The 18,412-nt window shown below is 38.8% G+C and overlaps 1 protein-coding gene across 2 annotated transcripts in view; it reads left to right on the top strand.

The window, feature by feature from the left end:
• The first annotated feature begins 1,030 nt into the window (after positions 1 to 1,030).
• The window catches only part of DHRS9 (dehydrogenase/reductase 9), a 36,826-nt gene continuing 19,444 nt past the window's right edge, over positions 1,031 to 18,412 (top strand). The window contains exons 1-2 of one of the 2 annotated variants that reach the window (XM_082396865.1): positions 1,031 to 9,740; positions 10,115 to 17,896. The gene's annotated coding sequence lies outside the window, so the exon portion shown is untranslated. Of the gene's footprint in view, positions 17,897 to 18,412 lie in introns of both variants that reach the window. The other variant, XM_082396866.1, reaches the window with a different exon arrangement.

Below are 18,412 nucleotides of genomic sequence, written 5' to 3'. Positions count from 1 at the left end.
CTAGAGCCTGCGAGCCACAACTACTGAAGCCTGTGCCTAGAGCCCGTGCTCCACAACAAGAGAAGCTACTGCAATGAGAAGCCCACACACCGCAATGAAGAGTAGCCCCAACTCGCCGCAACTGGAGAAAGCCTGTGAGCAGCAACGAAGACCCAACGCAGCCTAAATAAATAAATAAATAAATAAAACCTCATTTAAACAAACAAACAAAAAAGAAATAAATTATGTCTCGTGATCATGAGGTGACTGACATACTAAAAAATGAAGAGCCACATGCTGAGGACAGCAGGGTGGAGAGATAGAGTCTGGGTCCTGATGATATAATTGAACCACTGAACCAACCCTGAAACCAAATACCTCCAGATTTCATGTACTGTGAAATCACTGCTCTTATTATTTAAGCCACCATTACCAGGATATTCTTTCATAGGCAGCTAGGTATATGCTAACAGAAACTCTTTACATTCCTAGATAGCTCCAGAAATTAAATTGCATTATTACTTTTCAAGGAGGGACACAGGTACACAATTTTATACATTCTGAAGATTTCATCATAGAGAATTCAGAAAATGGCACAAGAAAATAAGTAAGAAAAAAAAAAGGAAGTGACAACCCAACTAAGTGGCTCTGCAATGATTCATCTCAAATCTTCATTCCAACAACTTCTCATGGCCTCTCTGAGTGATTCCCCCACCTAAGTGATTACTGACTTCCCTCTCTTCCTTCAGCCTGATTCCTGATGTGTCACTGCCAGCTCAAATCCACTGGTAAAACATTAAGCTCTGCTCTTCTCCATACTTCTACTTCCTGGATCCCTTTCTTCTTATCAGCCTTGTAAAATACCTATACCTGATACAGTCAACCATTCAAGGTGACAATTTGTCCGTAACCTCACTGAGAAGGCCCCAGTGCAAATAAATGCTGCTGTGACTTACTCAAAGCCTAGATTAGCCACATCTTGGCATGATCTTGAGATTGAGCTGGTTTCTCCAAACTCTGCTAAGATTTCTACAACTACTTAGAGCCTGAAAAAATAATCAGCAGTGCTCAAACTGGGTGCTGTAAGTAGCTCACAGTTAAGGAAGCTGTGCTGAAGAGTTTGGTGGCCAGTGAGGCATAGTTGTGGCTTTATATCAGTGAGATCATAGGCAAGCCTGGTATTATTGGCTATAATGTTTCAGGACCAGTCTTTAACATCTGATTATATTTGGTTTATTATTTGAGTGTTCTTGGACCATGTGTGATCAGACTGGTATCTGAATAAAATAAGATAACATATGATAAAAAATACCTACACCGGGCTTCCCTGGTGGCGCAGTGGTTGAGAGTCTGCCTGCTAATGCAGGGGACACGGGTTCGAGCCCTGGTCTGGGAAGATCCCACGTGCCGCGGAGCAACTGGGCCCGTGAGCCACAATTACTGAGCCTGCGCGTCTGGAGCCTGTGCTCCATAAGAGAGGCCGCAGTAGTGAGAGGCCCGCGCCCCGCGATGAAGAGTGGCACCTGCTTGCCGCAACTAGAGAAAGCCCTCGCACAGAAACGAAGACCCAACACAGCCATAAATAAATTTTAAAAAAAAACAAAAAACCTACACCTTTTTCATGCATGAAACCCCATTTATCTATTCTAATACCTCCTATGATATCCTAAGTTTCAAAACATTCATATTTAGCTTTTATAATAAGTCTAAAATTCACAGCAATACTTAAATTTATACATCTTTCCTAATAATTTCCAATGTTGCTTCTCAATTATCACCTTCAAATCTATAAGCCCCTGAACCATTTATAACTCCCAACACTGAGAAACCACTTCCTCTTTTCTTTACACTCCTGCTGGATTCGCATTTTTCAATTTCCCCTTGCAAGGGCCTGCAGCTGTGTTTTTTGACACAGCTGTTAGATTTTGTCATAACTCCAATGACCTTTGCTCTCATTTTTATTTTGCTCACATCATCATAACATTTCTGATAAATCCCTCTTTATAAACTTATGGCCTTTTGAACTTTTTAAACAATCTAATGGGTTTAAAAGGGGAAAGGTGGAGCAAGGGATAAATTAGGAGTTTGGGATTAACATATACACACTATATATAAAATAAATAACCAACAAGGACCTACTGTATAGCACAGGGAACTATAGTCAAAATTTTGTAATAACCTATAAGGGAAAAGAATCTGTAAAAGAATATTTTTATATATATAAATCACTTTGCTGCATACCTGAAATTAACACAACATTGTAAATCAACTTCAATTGTAAATATCTCAATAAAAAAAAAACAAACCTTTTTTTAAATCTAATGGGTTTAGCTTCTCTCCTTCATGGTAATTCCTAGTTCATCTTGAGTGTAAAGAAGATTCCTCTCTTGCCCTTGGCTCATCTTGGCATTCAGTTCCTCCATCACAAAGCAGTCTTTGAACAAAGTACATCATATTCCTGACACATATGAGGGGAAAGGGAAAGTAGGGGTTTACTCCCATTGCTGTAATGTGGACAGGTGCCCAAGAAATACTTAATGCTGTTACCCCTTGGGAAAAATCACAATAAGACTGCTTCTGATCCCTAATCCACTCAATCTTTCATTTATTCATTCAACAAATATTCATTTATCAATGACTATTAGCTTAGCATCTCGATAAGCGTTATGGAGAGAGATGATGAGCAAAACAGGCGTGGTCTCATGAAGTTTATAATCCAAAGGAGAACCAATAATAAATAATCACACAAGCATAGAAATGATGATAAAGGTCATAAAGTCTATTAAGGAAATGTTCAAGAGGCTATGGGAGAGTTGAGAAGAGGGATTTAACTTAGATTGAGGATTTGGAGGAGGCTAGGCTAAAAAAGAGAGGGTGAAGGGATTGGCCAGGAAAAGAGTAGAAAGAAGAGGACAACAGGGGAAAATAGTTCATACAAAAGCCCTACGTCAGGAAAGAGCCTGTAGATTTGAATAACTAAAAGGATCCCACTGTGGCTGGAGAGTGATGAGAAAGGGAGAGAGTGGCATGGCCTGTGGCTGGACAGGTGGGTGGAAGGCTGATCACGCAGGACCTTGAAAGCCACATTCATGAGTTACAATTCAGCAGAAGAGTAACGGGATCTGATTTTCATTTTTAAACATTCACTCATTGCAGGGTGAGTTGAAGGGGGCAAGCATGGAAGCAGAGAAACAGGTAGAAGGCTATGGAGTAATACAGGCAAAATATGACATGGCAGCTTATCTTATGATGCTAATAGTGGAGTTGTCAAGAACTGGCCACTTTCAAGAAATATATATAAGATTAATTATTACTTATTAATTATCAAAATTAATAGGATTGGGGGGCCAAGAGGAGTGGAGAGTCAAGGATGACTCCAAAATTTCTAGAATAAATGAATAGATGGATAGAACTGTCATTTAGTAAGATGGGGAAGAACTGAGGAGAAAAATAATTGCAAGAGTAAGAACTAAGTGTTCAGTTTTTAATATGTTTATTTTGAGATATTGTGAGGTATTAAGGACAACTGTGAGTAGCAGTTGGGTCTGGAATTCAGCAAGTAACCATGGACTGGAGATGTTAATTTTGGAGTCTTTGGAGTACCTGCAGTATTTATGGGTTTGGAAGAATATAAAATCCCCTTGGAAAGTATAGAATGAAAAAAATTTTTTACAATTGATCCCTGAAGGACTCCATCATTTAAGGTTGGGCCAAAGGAGATTAAAAACTGACTTCTAGAAATGTTGATTAAAAACCAGAAGGGTCTGTAGTAGTGGATTCTGTAAACTAAGTTTTTCAGATAATCAAGCATCTTTTCAGCATATCAGAGAATCAGAAATTGAGCCAGAAAAAAAAAATCCTGCCATTACCCTCTATAATCATCAAAGAAGAAAATATGTTAGACTGCAAAAGTTTCTTTTTTCACTGTTAACATTTGTCTGCTTATTATTCCAGTCTTTTTCTGTGCACTTAAAGTTGATATGCATTTAAAAATAAACTTTATAAATATACACCATATTTAATTTTATATCATCCTTTTCCACAGCACTGTAACAGTTTCCTATGTTATTACATATTCATCAAAAACAAGGTTTATAAAAACTGCATTATAGTCTCTGATATAGATTTAACACAATTCATTTAACCACCATGCTCAACATAGATTATCGCACTTTTTTAAAAAGTATGAATGCACTTTTAAGACGTATGAATGATGACAAGTAGATAAATATTTGATAAATGTTTGACTGCAAATTTGATTATACCCTTAGGATAATTACTAAAAGGGGAATTACTGAGGCACAGGACTCAAGCATTTTCAAGGTTCTAGAAAGCATTTTTTTCTTAGGAAAAAACACTGACCACAGTTCTAGCAACACTGAATATTATCATTAAAACTTTAATTTTAATTACATTTTAATTAAATTTAAGATATAATAGAAATAATATCTCATTCTGCTGTGTTTTTTTTAATTAAAGTGTAGTTGATTTGCAATATTGTGTTGGTTTCAAGTATACAGCAAAGTGTTTCAGTTATGCATATATATATATATTCTTTCTCAGATTCTTTTTCATTACAGGTTATTAAAAAGATATTGAATATAGTTCCATATGCTATACAATAAATCCTTGTTGTTTACCTATGTTATTTATAGTAGTGTGTATCTATTAATCCCATACTCCTAATTTATCCCTCCCCCCTACCTTTCCACTTCAGTAACCATAAGTTTGTTTTCTATGTCTCTGCAGCATTTTATTTTATTTTTTTAATTTAATTTTTTTATTGGAGTAGAATTGCTTTACAATGTTGTGTTAGTTTCTGCTGTACAATGAAGTGAATCAGCTATATGTATACCTATATCCTCTCTCTCTTGGACCTCCCTCCCACCCCCCACCCCCCACCCCCTGCCCCATCCCACCCATCTAGGTCGACAAAGAGCACCGAGTCTGTTTTCCAACTGGAGATATACAAAAGGGATTCAAGCATCAACCAAGTGGATTGGTAACACCAATGAAGATGGCAGAATAGCGACCACAAGGGGCTTGTCCCTCCCTGGAAACATCAAATTATCTGGCAAAAACTGTGAGGATCAACCTAATTGGAACTCTGGAAGACAGACAAAGCTTTACAGCAACCAAGTAAACATTTAACCAGAAGAAGGCCACTAAAATATAGTCAGAGAACTCTGTGGCATTTTAACTTAGCTTTGCCCCGCCCTTCTCCCCACATGGTGGTCTTCAAGATGGCAGTTTGAGTTCCAAGTACGAGTACCTGGTACTGGAGGGAGTAGAGAAAACCTTGTTCCCAAGGAATCACGTTTGTTTTGACGTGTCTATGGGTTCCTTGAAGCACAACACAAGGACCTTGCCTTGTTTCACCTATCTTGGAATGCCCTCAGGGTGGAGGACATTCCTCGAAAATATTGACAGCCAAATGAACAAGCTGCTGCCACCTAGGACAAAAATCAACAGTTGAAGCAAACAGTAGACATGACAAAAGGAAGAAAAAGCTGGGGAGTGAGATTCTGGGGAATGAAGGCTTTGAAAAACTCCTGAGTATACCAGGGAATCTAGAAATCCATGCACATGCCCAGGACATCATGAATGCTCAGAAAAGATTTAGAAAAGACTGTAAGCTTTCACTTTTTTGCCGGGGGCAGGGGCTCATCGCAGCATGAGGGATCTTAGTTCCCCAACCAGGGATCAAACCCGTGCCCCCTACAGTGGAAGCACAGAGTCCTAACCACTGGACCGCCAGGGATTTCCCCACTTTTAGCTGATCTTTAGGCTCAGCGTAAATAGGAAGTGAAGGCTAATTCAGAGTTGTAAATGGCCTGGCTAAGCACGGATGATTGGCCCAACACAGAGCCAATCTGCAAAGACCTGGAGGCAATTTTCTTTTCATTTCTTTTCTTTTTTTCTTTTCTTTTTTCCTTGGTTCCAGTCATTTAAAGAAGTCACTATCAAACAACTAGCTGACTACTAAGTTAAAGAAATGGAGACTTCAGAGATCCAACAAAGAATACATTCTTTACAAAAATAGCTTAGAAAAGTCACTAAACAAACAACTACAACCCAGAGCAAGGACCAACAACAGATTCTAGAAAGAAGAGTGTTTGATTTTCAGCGTTTTCTGTTTAGAAAGAATAGTTTTCTTTCAACAAAGGGCGCAGGAACAACTGGACATCCACACGCAAAAGAATAAAATTGGACTCCTACCTCACACCAAACACTAAAATTAACTCAAAATAGATCAAAGACCTAACTATAAGAGCAAAAATTATAAAACTTGGAAGAACATATATAAGCAAATCTTCACGACCTCAGTTTTGCTGTGGTTTCTTAAATATGATACCCAAAGTATAAGCAACAAAAGAAAAAATCGAAAAATTAGACTTCATCAAAATTAAAAACTTTTTTGCATCAAATGACACTATCAAGAGAGTGAGATGACAATCCACAAAATGGGAGAAAATGTTTTCAAATCATATATCTGATATGGATCTAGTATCTAGAATATGTAAAGAACACTTGTAACTCAACAACAAAAAGATAAACAACCCAATCAAAAACCAGGCAAGGGACTTGAATAGACATTTCTCCAAAGAAGAAACACAAATGGCCAAGTAGTACATGAAAAGATACTCAACATCTTTAGTCATTAGGGAAATGCAAATCAAAATCACAATGAGATACCACTTTACACCCACCAGGCTGACTAAAATTAAAAGGACAGGTAATAAAAAGTTCTGACAGGGGTGTGGAGAAATTAGAACCCTCATACATTGCTAGTGGAAATGTAAAATGGTGCAGCCATTGTAGCAGACAGTTCAGTGCTTCCTCAAAAGATAAACATAGAATTACCATATGACCCAGCAATTCTACTCCTAGGTATATATATATTTTAAAAAACAATAGACATTCAAAAAAATTGTACAAGGATGTTCATAGTATCTCTATTTAGAATAGCCAAAGGCAACCCAAATGTTCATCAACAGATGAATAGTTAAACCAAATGTGTTATAACCGTACAATGGAACATTATTTGGCTACAAAAAGGAGTGAAGTACTGATACATGCTACAAGATGGATGAATCATTATGCTGAGTGAAAGAAGCTAGACAAAAGGCCACATATTGTATGATTCCATTTATATGAAATCTCCAAAATGGCAAATCCATAGAGACAGAAAGTAGATTATTGGTTGTCAGGGACTGGAGACAGAGGAGTAGGGAGTGACTATTTAATGGGTACAGGTTTTCTGTTTGAGATGATGAAAATTTTTTCTGGAACTAGATAGTGGTAATAGTTGCACAACATTGTGAATGTACTTATTGTCTCAATCATACACTTTAAAATTTTAAATAATAAATTTCATGTTATGTGCATTTTACCACAGTTTAGAAACAACAAAAATAAAACATCATCCAAGTGAACAAAAAGTGCTTCCAAGATAAATTTATATGCTTTAACTAATTGGCAAACATCATTTCCAGACTTACAACTTCTACTGATCCAATGATGACAGAAAGCAGAAAGAAATGAAACAAACAAAACATGATGCTTACTCACACAATGCTCAGTATGAAAAGAGAACGTCATCTTTACAACTGAGGTACTCTTACAGGCTGAATTGTGTCCCTGCAAATTCATATGTTTAAGCTCTCATCTCCAGTATCTCAGAATGTTACTGTATTTGGAGACAAGGCCTTTAAAGAGGTGATTATGTTAAAATGAGGCTGTTAGGGTGGGTCCTAATCCAATTTGACTGATAAAAAGAGGAAATTTGGACACACAAAGAGACAACAGAGATGAACAAGCACAGAGGAAAGGCCATATGAGGACACAGTGAGAAGGTGGCCATCTGCAAGCCAAGGAAAGAGGCCTCAGAAGAAACCAAACCTGACAACACCTTGATCTTGGACTTCAGCCTCCAGCGTGGTGAGAAAATAAATTTTTCTTATTTAAGTTACCCAGTCTGTAGTATTTGTCATGGCAGCCCTAGAAAACTAATACAGGTACACAGACCTGAAAGTGACTTACTACAGAATCCACACACAAGAAATTTAGAAAACTGTTTGGCAATCTGAATAGAAAGCAGGAAGACATAGACTAAGTGATAAGGAGTAAAAGATATGAGGAGAGAAAATAATGACATGAAAAGACCTGATAAAGAAGGAGAACAGGAAACTGAAAATACATTATCAGAATAAAATCTTCATTGCCAAATGATAAACAACAAGCCAACACTATAAGAAAGGGAATTAGTGGGCTTCCCTGGTGGCGCAGTGGTTGAGAGTCTGCCTGCCAATGCAGGCGACATGGGTTCAAGCCCTGGTCTGGGAAGATCCCACATGCTGCGGAGCGACTAGGCCCGTGAGCCACAACTACTGAGCCTGCGCATCTGGAGCCTGTGCTCCGCAACAAGAGAGGCCGCGACAGTGAGAGGCCCGCACACCGCGATGAAGAGTGGCCCCCGCTTGCTGCAACTAGAGAAAGCCCTCACAGAAATGAAGACCCAACACAGCCAAAAATAAATAAATAAATAAATTTAAAGAGAACATTATATATTAAAAAAAAAAAAAAAAAGAAAGGGAATTAGTGACATACTATGTAAATGTGAGAATTCTACCTGACTATAGAGGAAGAAGGCAAAGTATGAAAATGCTGTGGTGACCATTCTGTAATGCATAGAAATATTGAATCACTATGTTGTACACCTGGAACTAACATAGGGTTGTAGGTCCATTATACCTCAATATAAATAAATAAATAAATGACTAAATAAATAAATAAAATGAAATAGAGATTATAAATTATAGAAAATAGAGACAACATAAAAAGTGTAAGGCTTCTTGAGGAAGAAACAAAGCTAATAAAATGGAAGCAATAGTCATTGAAATAAATTAACTTCCAGCATTGAAAAACTTCTAAATATAAAAATCAAAGGTCAATAAGAACAGAACCGTATCTGGTTGGTTTCTGGCAAAATTTTTCAAATTACAAGGATAAAGAAAAAAGTCCCCAAAACTTCCAGACCAAAAAAAAAGGGGGGTTAACCTTTAAGGCTGTCATTGAGTGGGATCGCTTTCCATGATTGATAATCATTTAAAAAAATTATTGGTGCTGTTCAGTTGAAGACTTGATAGCAATGATTAAATAACTTTTCAACTCTTTGCAAATGTAGAACATTATCTTTCCCAGGGAATCACAAGTAATTTGCTTTTTTAATAGTCAAGCATAAGAACAAGTGAAGGTTTTAAATGCCAAGGAAATTGAGAAATATTTTGTATATTTTTAATTCCATATTAAATGACCTGACCTAAAATTTATATATTAAATTAGAAAAGAATAATAAATGACCCACTGGCAGATGTCATCAGTTATCAAGCCCTCTCAATGTCATGTTCCATCTTGGATCACAGATGACACTATAATAATCATGCATAAGAGTAACTATCTGTTATACAAGCTCGTATCAGTTAGCTTTTGCTGTATAACACACCACCTCAAAACTTAGTGGCTTAAAACAGCAACCATTGTATTTGCTGACAATTCTAGGGGTTAAGAATTGCGGTGGGCTCAGCTGGGGGTCTTGCTGAGGGTCATGCCCATGACTGCAGTCATCTGGCGACTGTCGGACTGATGGTCTGAGATGGCTTCACTCACGTTTGGTGGTTTGGTGCTGGCAGAGGGCTGTGCCACAGGACTCCAGCAACCCAGCCCAAACTTTGTATGATGGCAGCACTACAAGAGGGCAGGCTTGGACTTCCCTGGTGGCGCAGTGGTTGAGAGTCTGCCTGCCAATGCAGGGGACACGGGTTCGAGCCCTGGTCTGGGAAGATCCCACATGCCGCGGAGCAACTGGGCCCGTGAGCCACAACTACTGAGCCTGCGCGTCTGGAGCCTGTGCTCCGCAAGAAGAGAGGCCGCGATAGTGAGAGGCCCGCGCACTGTGATGAAGAGTGGCCCCCGCTTGCCACAACTGGAGAAAGCCCTCGCACAGAAACGAAGACCCAACACAGCCATAAATAAATAAAAAAATTTAAAAAAAAATTAATTAAAAAAAAAAAAGAAACACAAAAATTGGTCACTAAAACAAAAATTTAAAAAAAAAAAAAAAAAAAGAGGGCAGGCTCCAGTGTGCTCTTCTTTAAGCCTGTCCTTGCAACTCTTCTGCAGATGCCCCGTTGTCCAAAACAAGTCACGTGGCAAACTCAGACTCAATATGTGCAGGGACTACACACAAGGGTCTGGAAGGAGGGAGGCTATCCTCTACCGAAACAATCCATCACAAAATCAACCATATAAACGTGCTGAGATGGTACAAGTTTTAGGAATTTACTCTAAGCAAACAATCAGATATGAAAAAAAATTCATTTAAAGATGTCTTTCAAAGCATTATTCATGATAATGAAAAATTAGAAGCAATCTAAATGCCCAATTATAAAAGATTAGCCAAGTAAACCTATATGATGCAATACAACTATTTTTTTAAATTACTGACAAAAGAATATTTATTGATATCAGAAAGTATTCCAAATAAGTTTATGGTAAATTTTTAAGAAAGCAGCCTACAATACATGTAACACTGTTTTTGAAAAAAAAAAAAAAAAAAAAAAGTAAATAAATACCATATGGAGACATAGAAACAGATATCATAGAAAAAAAGACTAAGTGAATGTACTCTAAATTTTAATAGTGATTGAGAGTATAATGATATGGACTCTGAAATAAGACAGATCTGGGTCTGAGCAACTAGGTAAGTAAATCTGATCAATCATTTAATCTCTCTGAGTCTCTGTTTTCCTCAACTTTAAATTAGTTTATAGTTTAACAACTGATAGGGTTGTTGTGAGGATTAAATATGATAATGCTTGTAGTGTAGTGCTTGGCCAACCAATGTTTGTTTGTATTACTGTGATTTGCTAAATACGAAATAATTTTTCTTTTTTTTTATCCTCATTTTCCTCTGATGAGACTGAATTACTTTTACTTAATAACAAAACTAACTAAAAAGAATAGTAAAAATAGCTTTTCTTGGAATCATTGGGATTTTGTTTAAATGTTAAACAAGGCTTCATACAGATGGAAAGGAGCCAAAACCCAAGTTCTGCAGCCCCAGTTCAGCAAAGGACAGGCTCCCCATTCAGAGAGGCCCTGGAGAAATCAGGTCCCCTGCATTGAGAAGCTGCCAGTCAGGACATGCTAGACATTCCTTATACATTCTAAACATAAGGCACAAAGTTCAGGTGGGACATTTACTTAGCAAATGTTTGACATCGCATCGGAGGGCCACTGATAGCTGGGAAGTTAACTTTTATTAGGCAAGATCTACTTCACTATGGACCAGTTTTTGTGCCAACAGCCAACCAACTTCAACAGGGTGTTATAATGACAATATGTCCTTTATTTCTGGCAGGTTTCATTAACAACCTTGCCATTCCCAGTATGGGATGTTTGGAACTCAAACTAGTTTATCAGCAGTTTGCTTTCCAACTAATAATTCACATTTTAAAATAAGCAACCATCAAAATGCCAAGTTTACTTCTTTGTATTTGAGCAGGACAAGAACCCTATATTCAGAAAAGTAGAAAGGCTAACAACATTTCACAAATTTCAGTCTATATAATAGTGTCAATGAATCTTGCAAACTAAATTAATCCAGTGCATGTAGTTGATAAAGGTATTTATGTTTAAAAGCAACGATTGTTCCAGACACTGCAACTTTGTTGATGGCCAAGTTTGTGTTCCATATTATTTATATTTCCCATAACACCTTGCAAAGTATTTTGCACAAGAAATACATGGGCCAGGCCTTCCGTGGTGGCGCAGTGGTTAAGAATCCACCTGCCAATGCAGGGGACACGGGTTCAAGCCCTGGTCTGGGAAGATCCCACATGCCTCGGAGCAACAAAGCCCGTGAGCCACAACTACTGAGCCCACGTGCCACAACTACTGAAGCCCGTGTGCCCAGAGCCCGTGCTGCACAACAAGCGAAGCCACCACAATGAGAAGCCTGCGCACCACAACGAAGAGTAGCCCGCACTCTACAACTAGAGAAAGCCCACGCTCAGCAACGAAGACCCAACACAGCCAATAAATAAATAAATAAAAATTTTTTAAAAATTAAAAAAATAAAAAGAAATACATGGGCCAGATTGGTTTCCTTGACTAATATCCAAAACACGTGAATTGACATTGGGTGCTGTTGTCTTGCAAATACAAGCTCAACTCCATAACCATAGGGAAAGCATTTGATGCATTTTATAAAATAACAATGAGGCATATTACTTTTTAGACATCATTATGGCAAAAGAACAGAGACAAATTGAAAGCATATTTAGAGTGTAAAAAACCTACAGCAAAACTATACCTTCCATTAGGTAAGCAGTCTGTTCTTAACAAGATATTCATCTCAGGCACAGGTTATGAGACTGGAAGCTAATCTAGTATGGCCCCCTCTTCTGCAATGCTTTAATTCAGTTTTGAACTTTAATTCAGGAGAACACTGATAAAAGAGATATGTTAAATATCTCAAAGTCAGTCTTTCTTTTCAATTTATGTAATTTCTTTAAAAAATTTTATATAAATAACAAAGTGTGGTTATATCATATTTTAAACTTTTTATAATGGAATATTTCAAACATACATAAAAGTAGACAAATTAGTATCCTGAAGTCCCACATACACATCACCAGCCCAGCCACACCTTCATTTATTCTTCCCACTTCCATAGTATTTTGAAACAATTCCCAGACATCATATTATTTCATCCACTAATATTTCAGTAATTAACCTAAATGATAAGGGCTCCTTTACTGATAACTCTAATACCATCATAATATCTGAAAAATTAACAACAATTACTTAATGTAATCAACTATCCCAGTTAATTTTAAATTCCAGTTGTCCCATAAAAATTGCCATAAATAGATTTATTGTTGTTTTAAAGTATGTTCCCTCAGGATCCAGATAAAGTCTGCATACTGCAATTGGTTATATCTTTTAAGTCTCCTTTAATTAGTAGATTCCCTCTCTATTATTTTGTGTGTGATTCATTTTTACTGAATAAATCAAGTTGTTTGTCCTTAAGATTCCCTCATTGGTTTATTGATTATATCCCCCCCAGGATATAGTTTGACTTGTTTCCCCTAGTCTCTATATTTCCTATAAATTGGTACTTGGTTGTAAAGGCTCTATGAGAGTCAAGGGGTTTTTTGGTGGGGGGGTGGTATTTGGTTTTTTGGGTGGTTGGGGATATGGCAGGACTTTTTCCTAGCTGGCATTGTGTTCGGTCATTTCATTTTCAGTGCAGTCTTTTTTTTTTTTTTTTTTTTAATTTTTGGCTGCATTGGGTCTTTGTTGCTGCGTGCGGGCTTTCTCTAGTTGCGGCGAGCGGGGGCTACTCTTCGTTGCGGTGCACGGGCTTCTCGTTGCAGTGGTTTCTCTTGTTGCGGAATGCGGGCTGTAGGCATGCAGGCTTCAGTAGTTGTGGCATGTGGGCTCAGTAGTTGTGGCTCGCGGGCTCTAGAACGCAGGCTCAGTAGTTGTGGTGCACGGGCTTAGTTGCACAGTTGATCTTCCTGGACCAGGGCTCAAACCTGTGTTCCCTGCACTGGCAGGGATTCTTAACCACTTTGCCACCAGGGAAGTCCCCAGTGCAGTCTTTTAAAAATATCTTTTCCAGGAATTCCCTGGCAGTCAACTGGTTAATACTCTGTGCTTTTGAGGGCCTGGGTTCAATTCCTGGTCAGGGAACTCCCGCAAGCCGCACAGCACAGCCAAATATATATATATATACACACACATATATATACACACACATATATACACACACACACATATATACACACACACACACACATATATATATATATACACATATATATGTATCCTTTCCTTTTTCTCTTGTTTCATCCTCTCTTTGTTTCACCTATGCCACCCATCTACAAGTGACCCATATTAACAACCCAGGGCATATCCCTCCATATTTTCTCCCTGTTCACTTAAATATCTTTACACACGTGCACATAGAGATTCCCTGTCTACTTTACAAAAGTGAGGTCATGGAAAGCCTTCCAAGCCAGGTGGTAGAGCTGTAATTTGTTCTATTTAATGGCTTCAAAATAATATTCCATGTACACATCTACCATGATTTACTCAGCCATCCCACTTTTGGTGGCAATCACTTTGCTCCTGGATCTTGTTGCCACCTCTTGTTCATATGTACATGTATACTGACTTTGTTTTTATAAAATGGATTCCCAGCAGTGGGATTGCTGGGTCAAAAAGTAATATGTATTTTTTATTTTAATAGATGTTTCCAGATAGCTTTCAAAAAAGGCTGTAGCGGTTCACATATCCGCCAGCCAAGGATGAGATCACCCTTTCTCTGACAAAATAAAACAGTCTCAAGGAGCAAAAAATAGTCACAGATGAGAGTCACATGTTGGGAGCCAGCAAGGGGCGGGGGTCATTCAAGGAGAGGAAAAAAAGCTCTATGGGCTTCCTTCATCAACAATTAATGAGCCAATGGTGAGTGATTCCTCAATAGGAAAGGCCCTACTTATTTATCCTTGCATCTCATGAGCCTAACACAGGCTGGCACAGAACAAACAGTTCAGAAGACCTTAAAACAGGGTCTGAAGACAGTTATCTCTAACTGCCAAATGTTGTTTTTAACTCCTCTCCATTTCCTGGATCCCAGTAAGTTATTTCCTACTGGATGGCACTTGTATATCATGCAATGGCACTTGTATATCATCAAGCATCTGCTCATAATTTCCTTTGATTGTTTATCATCTCAGTTAAGATTCTGGGAAAAGGAAGTTGTCTTGGAAAGGAAGAAACCAGTAAACTTAGCAAGAGGATTATTCTTAAGCCAGGGGATAAAAAAACGTTTAATGCTCTACGTGTGTTGGTCACACCAGAAGGAGTAACCACCTCCTTCCCTCTGCGAGAGTCACATTTTTCTTACTAAACCTCCACCCTTATTTCTCGCAAGTCTCCCTGTTGCTGAGAATCCCCAGTGTTTCTGATCTTTTCCCTCCATTCTCACCCGTCTTCTCTTGCTCCGTGTGCCTTGACGGGACAATGTTCACCGATATAATACTCCTCACCCCACCTTTCAAACCAAGACCTCTTGTTTGAGTAAGTTAAAACGATGTGTGTTCTGCAAATAAGAAGAATCTTTCCTCAAATAATCTACCAAATGCTCCCATGACTCAGTCCCTTATTATTATACCTAAAGATCTTACAGTGTAGGGGAACAAAAGATTAGCCCAGCTTCATCTTACAGTTGGGACAGTCAGGAAATGCCAAATGAATAACAAAGCTCCTGGTTTTGACCAAGCCTAGCTATGCATTTATGAACAGCATTTGCAATGCAGCTCCTCGCATGTCAGAGGCATTGTTGGTGTAGTCAGGGGAACCTTTATAGTGGAAGTAAGAGAGCTGCCTGTTGACAAAGGAAGGAGGTAGAGATTACAACCTGTACTGTTTTTACTAGGAAGCCATAAATCCAATTCATGGTTATTCAGAGAAACGCGCTCCACTGAGAGCGACCTTGGAGAGAGGACTATATTATTATGCCAGGAAGGAGGAAGTCAACACGCAAACTCCATAAACAGTCTTTTCTCTCTGGCAACCCTTACAAGAGTGACACCAGCCATACTCCAGGAATTGGATCCCCTACAGCCTGCAGTGCTGGGGTACGTGCTTTTTTCCATTTGACTCCCATTTTAGGAATACCTGTGGCTTGGACCACCCCAGCAGAATGCCATGACGAGGAGCCTGATGTATGTCCTCTGAGACAGTGTTGGATCTGGATATTCTCCTTGTGTTTTGGTGTCTGGAAAAGAGTGGAGAAGGCATCCTTGGGCAGAAATCAGAGGGAAATATGGGGGACATACACACTTAGAAGAAAAAGGAGAGTCATATGTTTAGTGTTTTTTCTATGGCAGTATCTAGACTTACCCCTATATAATTACAGCCCAAGTATCAACATCGAAATTTACATTTGAATGAAATTCACAATACAATCTCTGTTTTAAAAGGGCACTAGGAAGAAAACGGAATGGCAATTTCATTCTGGATTTTTTACATCACCTTTGATGACCAGAAGTCTAATGTAGGGAGAGTTCTGAACAAAGAAACACTTTCATATGTTGCCTTATTAAGGAATGGGAATGAAAGAAAGTTTAGCACTTAAGAAGTGAATTTGAATGCAGATATGTTAACAGTCCAGATAAGGCGCTGCTGACAAATGATTTCATTAACTGAACACCTAGATGGGATCATTTGGCAAAGGAAGCAAGTGTTCCAACCCTGGTGTCAGGGCTACTGAAGCTGAACTCCTAAACTGGGTCCACTGGAATTGAGGGATCCAGACACATGGCAAGAATTCTGGTTCTCAACATGCAGATCAGTCAAAACATCTGATTTTTTAAAAAGTCTATTTGGGAAAATTTTAAAACGGCACCAAACACGATTGCTGAGTCAGCAAAACCTACTGATGTTACAGCCTTTTCTTGGCCCTTTTCCCATCTCTACCCCATGACCACCCAGGTGTCTGTGGCTCTCTCCACCTCTCAGTGACAGTAACTTGCTTGCAGGAAGGGTCAGACAGTAAACATTTATACCTGTCTTCATGAGGATGTAAGTCAATGTATTATCTCTCAAAGAAGATTTTTATTTAAGCCTTACTCTGACATGTGAAATGTCAAAGGGGAAAAACTATATGTGGACATTTTGGACACACTATATCTTTACCTGAGTAAATTTCAGTTTTGATGTTTTGTTCTTTTGGAGAAGAAAAGATCCCTGTGTAATTTAAAGAGTGATGGCAGTTGTCTAGACTCTACCTAGACAGATATGTTCATTCGTCCACTCACCTCAGCTCAACCATAAGAAACTGCGTTTTTCAAAGAAGGGACACAGAAGCCTGGGAAATCTGAGACGTATAACAATAAATCAGTATATAAGGAGACTGAAACTAAACAATCAGTGGCGTTTGTACCAGCTTGAGTGCCTAGGGCGAAGGTGACAGGCTTGGGGAGGGGTGGGGCTGGTGTATATATTAGCACCTGCAGCCTCGGTACTTTCCGTTGCATCCCAGGATATGCCAGGTCAATTGTGATGACCCTAAAACAGACCAACTCTGGGCAGGGAGGGGGCGTCCTTTCCTCTTCCCAGTGGTCTCAGTTCTAGAGACCACTTCAATAATATCTCCTTGTCATACCTTAAAACACAAATTAAGACTTATAAATAAGCCCACCCTCTCGTTTCCTTAAAATGTTTTGATCGCCTTGCTCTCCAATGTATAACAACAACAAGAAAAAAAGTGGTAAAAACAAATAATCAGAGACTGATTTCCCCTACCTACACTCTTAAGAGGGAGAGAGTACTAAATCAGCAAAGGCGTGTTAACAGGGAGGAAAAAAATAACTAGAAATCATGAACAATAATCATAATTCCAAAATTAAATAATTAAAACAATGCACTGGGCAATTTACAGAATGTCTCCATGTTAATTATTTCAGTACTCACAGTGAAAGTGGTGTTATTGATCATTTGTAAGTCCCTTCTAAAAGTAACTACCTTTCATTTACTAAAATTACTGCTGATTCCTTTGGAAACACATGACCCACAACTTCTTGGCTTCCTTCAACTGCAGAAGAGAGATTTAGTCATCACCCCGAGTCACAGTGAGGGTGACTCACAGAGCGAGGAGGGAACCTGAGGACTCCTCACACATTTAAGTACTTTGAGTCTGACAGGAGCCCAGGCACCTCCACCTTAAGAGGATCTTCAACGTCAGGGTGACACAACCCTTCTTTCCCCAGCACAGCGGGCAGATTGGGCAGATCACAAGCAGTCCACACCAGCTTCTGTGTCCCCGTTCATCTTAAACAAGGTAACCGATGATGGAGTTCTGTCATTTATTCCTTCATTTCTCATGTCAGTCTTCAAACTGTTTTGTCTTACAAAATGAATCAAGTTGACTTTCATGCTGCAGTCAACGGTTGCTATAAAAAAAAAAAAAGATATGTTAGGAGGCTGTAACGGGCACTGGGTCCATCTCACCACAGAAATGATCTCAGTGTCCCTCGAGACCTTGCCTTGAACTTCCCCAGGTTTCTCTTTGAATGTTCTTTAGCACCCTAGAGTTACAATTACATTTACATCTAGTTCATCTCTCTGCGCCTATTTGACACCATCTGTGAATCTTATAATTAATTGCAAACTGGAGTGGGAAGAGGCTCCAAAAAGAGTGGGAATCTTAGCTGAGTTTCTGATTGGAACAACAGATTTGCTACCAACTGCAGGTCAGGTCTGTTTGTCTACCTGCTTTACCAATATTTTCAGATGTCAATTTAGGCAAATATACACACACACGGTAGCTGAGTGAGAAAGATGTTGTCTAGTCCAG

This window comes from Balaenoptera borealis (genome assembly GCF_965194805.1).
Source record: "Balaenoptera borealis genome assembly, chromosome: 6".
NCBI lineage: Eukaryota > Metazoa > Chordata > Mammalia > Artiodactyla > Balaenopteridae > Balaenoptera > Balaenoptera borealis.
Note: the sequence above shows the minus strand (reverse complement) of the source record. Positions and strands in the feature narration are given on the sequence as shown.